Genomic DNA, 4,372 nt, shown 5'->3' on the forward strand with positions numbered 1-4,372 from the left:
ACACACAGCAAAATTCTAAAAGTTAGTCTGTGGCAAAAAAATAAGACTTACACACAACTGGAAATGGCCAGGTGTCCAGAGAGGGAGAACTATGATGTCCATCTACTGAGCATCAGTCTGAAACAGAATCATATTTTTAAGTATTCAGTATATGAACTAAAGTTCTATGAAAATTCTTTATGATCATTCATTTTTTTTAAAGGATGGTACACTTACAGGAAAGGACTGCAATGGATCATAGCCATAGGGTGCAAGTCAAGTCTGGGTGACAAAGATTTTCAATGTAAATGCTTATCCTCTAGAAAATGTGAAATAGCACATTTAAAACAACCAGTCCTTTAAATAAAGCTCAAAATTTTTCATATACAACATACAGTACCTTTGACTGAACAATTTTGGTGATAAGCTCAAAACAGCCATTCCCAACACAGTTTCTGTGGTTTCTCTGGGTTTATTGCACAACTGTAGGGCTAGGGACACAAAGAAAATAGCAATATACACAAACACAGTTAGGAACAAATGTAATCTGTGGATAATGACCGCTTTCTGGCCTTGTGAAAATCCATGTATCATTTAGCTAGGACAGCTTGACCCAGTGCAGACAATAAGATCCAATCTGTCCAAGTCAACCATGTCTTAACTGCCTCTCCAAAGGTTCTTGTTGGTGACAGTGTTATAGTGATGAATTATATTTCTCATCAAAAACACATGTGGATGGACTCATATTACTTAAAAAGTAATTGATTTTCCTCATGCTTGCAAAGAACTGTTTAACAACTTGACTGTTCAGCCAACCTTTCAGCTCTGGGACAAGTTGAATTCTATGTAACATGTCCTTGGGATCTTTTGTATTTCCCTCATGAAATAATGTTCAGATGATCCAGTGACAGGATGAGCATTTTTATTTACACTGTCCATCTTTTCATGTAGCCATGGAAGATTCACTCGCAATCTTCCATCCCGTGCAGCCTTGACATTTTCCTCAGTGAGCTCAGCCAGTCGACCTTCATCTTGGTGAAATGGCAGTCTATTAAGAACCCACAAGTTGGTGTGTGCCACCAAACCCCTTGCAAAATCATAAATCCAGATGTTTGGTATTTGCTTTCAGGACAGGAGAAGGTCAGCAAAATCCCTGGGACTTTCAGCACGAAGATTAAATTTAATACTGTATACAATGCCATGCGGACATTGTATTACAGACCATCCACCTGCGAGCAAAGATTAAACAAGTTGTCTGTGATTGTAATCAATAATTTAAGGCTACTTCTTGTAATCACTAAGTGATGCTTACCAGAGGGACCCCATATGCTTTGAAAGTCCTTATCATATGTCTGCCTGCTCTTCATCTTCTCCCCCAGTCTGGTGATGAGATCAAAGTGGGAGCCTTTGGAGTAGATGTTACAGGCTTTGCACAATTTTCTCACCACTCCAACCTGACAGTAATTAAGGAAAACTGTAAATGAAACAACCACTAAGCTTTATTGCACATATTCTAAAAACTTCAAAGCAATGTTACCTTTTGTTTGGTGAGTTCAAACAGACGGTCCTCTGTGACACTGCTAAGCTGTGCTTCATGTGAAGTGCTTGTTCTTACTTTTTTAAACTCTGTGTTAAGCACAATGTCACTCTTTCGAGATTCACTCCCGATCCATGGTGCCCAGTGCGTGTAACTTGGTGGAACTGAAAATGGATTCTTCACGCTGCCTGCAGAAAATGGTATGCTTTTATTTACAGTCTGAATTACTTTAAAACACTGAATGACTGTAAATAAGTTTTTGCCATCACATCACCCACGGCTTATCTCCAGGTGAATAGAGTTCCAAAAACCTTCAATGTCATGTTCACCATTGAAGTCTTCAGGGGGGGCTTTGAGGTCACTCACTATAATAACTTGACTCATTAGGAACATGCACGTACTCCATGAACTAACAAACACAAATGTACATAAAACTTACCTGCTATGTTGAACACCCCTTTTCCGTGTAAGTCCATAACTACCACAGGGGGATGAAATCCACAGTTTATGCAGGAGTACATGTAATCTGTGTCAGTCAAAGCCTCAAAATGGCAATAACCATGAAATATGGTATCCCTAGAAGGAAACTTCACCCTTCTTAAGCCCTCCAATGAGTCAATGACACTTGACACGGATACATGGTTCTGAAATTACAATAGGATGAAGAAGACTGTGATTAGACAGATATTTAAATTTAGGCACAAATGTATGCATACACCAACATACCATATTCACACACACAAACACATTTTTAAAGAAATCATCAGATGAGTACAATTTATTTTTGCGATCCTCACCTGCACATTTTCTCTCAGAAAAAGTCAGAGTTCAAGAGATAAAACAATGTTGTTGTCAAAGTTCTGAAGCCCATCCATCCACTCCTGGTATCTGTACACCATGTGACACTGAGGACACAATCTATGGTATGTTGAAACATCTGTTAAAGACAAACCACATTAATTTCAAAACATTAGTATAGGAGCAATTATAAGTCATAATTCCACACTGAGATTTAATCTGATTCATTACAACTTAATCTCAATCATTCCCATCATGCTGACAATCCTTGCTTTATTAGTAATTAGAACAGCCTCGTCAAGTTTAGGGTAGTCTGGGCACACCTGGCACAGAGTTTCAAAAGGAATGAGCTGTTTCTGATGTTCCATTTTCTGTGACATGACATCTTCTGGAAGAGATTGAGAATTTTTTTCTCTTTAAATATATAGCGGATACTCATTTCCACAGCAGCATTGTCCTCACAGGAAGAACCCTCCTGGGTCATCACTGATGGGGGCCCTGATGATAGTGGCACATTTGACTGGAAGAGGTCTCTCTGTGTCTGAAAGAGATGCCATTTAGCAATTCTTTTATGAGGGCATGATATTCGTGGCTTTGCACAAGCACAATGCCAGGTATTCCTCTGAGCATTGAAAGTCACAAATATTCTGCCAAGACAGCAGAAACTGCGCATTTCAGGCTCAAGTACAGAGAAACATATCTGTGAGGAGGATCCACCAAAATCTACCCTCACACAAAGTGGAACATGTGTCATATGGGCAGCTTTCTGTCTTCTTACGCATGCCGCAGCCTTGGCCTCGCCAAAGAATTTGAGGACCATCATTTTCCATCAAGATAGCTTCTTGAAGAAATACCTCTTTCACCATTTTTCTACAGTAATCTAATGAGCGAATGTGCTCACATAAACTGTAGCCTAGTCCGCTCCATCGAGCCAGCAACTGATATTGCTGACATTCCTCCACCTCACATCTGACATTGTGAAATCTCCCCCATGTTTTCCTCTGAATGTGAACTGGCACAGAAAACCGATGGCCAGTTCTCTGCACAGCAAATAAGCCTGTAGTCTCATCTACACAAACACATTGCAGATGACAGGCCAGGGAAACATCTAATGATCTGTTTGAATGCCTCCACATCATGTGAGCCTTGAAGTTTTTTTGTTTTTTTTAAGAAGACTAAGACCACAGTGAGGGCATTTCATTTTTATTTACTTCCCATAAGCCACAGTTTCATTCAGCACAGATGGTATATGAATGTTCTACCAAAGATTCCAGACTGTTTGGACACTGGACAGAGGACATTGGGAGGGAGACGGGGCTCCTCGGAGAGTGTAGCGGGGAACAGTGGTGGCGGAGTTCGCATTGAAGAATGCTGACATAACAATAAATGCCTTGTCATATCCCCACGCCATATGATTGTCCTATTACAGACAGGGCAGTGAAAGTGTCCTTGTGTCCTACATGGCAGCCTGCACCCGCATATAATTTTGGCTGTAAGAGAGAAAAAAAAACACATGTAATTTAAATGTAGTTATATAGAATGCAATCAATTTATCTAACAATCAGAGTGCACATGTTAACAAAAACATATATAAAATAATGACCATCCAATCCTCTATAATGAAAGCAAAAGGGTATGGGTCACAAATGCCATCCAAACAATTTCCTGGCGATCAGGAAAGAAAAATATATTTAATAAAAACACAAGCTTTTTCTTGCTGATGAATGCACTGAACTGTACAATGTGAATAGCAACTTTTAAGTCAACAAAGAGACTGCAGTAGTGCTGAAAAGAAGTACATAACTATAATTATAAACTATATTTAATACCAACATACCTTTGAAAGGCAAAGCATTTTTTGTGTCCATTTATATGTTCCTTAATCTTTGCCCTGACTGTAGGGCTGAAAGTGGGGCACAGAGGGCAGTGAAAGAATCTTCTGCAACATGTTGTGCATTCCTGCAATGCTGGCTTTGAGCCAGAATTACAGATTGATATGTGCATCTAAAACAGAGAGAAAAGTAGATAAACACCATATACATTTTTGAACTATTTTGA

The 4,372-nt window shown here is 39.3% G+C and overlaps 1 pseudogene; it reads right to left on the reverse strand.

The window, feature by feature from the left end:
* Nucleotides 1–636: 636 nt before the first annotated feature.
* On the reverse strand, nt 637–3,137 carry LOC120529884 (annotated as a pseudogene).
* Between the last annotated feature and the right edge of the window lie 1,235 nt (nt 3,138–4,372).

The sequence above is a fragment of the Polypterus senegalus genome, chromosome 5 (genome assembly GCF_016835505.1).
Source record: "Polypterus senegalus isolate Bchr_013 chromosome 5, ASM1683550v1, whole genome shotgun sequence".
In the NCBI taxonomy this organism is placed as follows: domain Eukaryota; kingdom Metazoa; phylum Chordata; class Cladistia; order Polypteriformes; family Polypteridae; genus Polypterus; species Polypterus senegalus.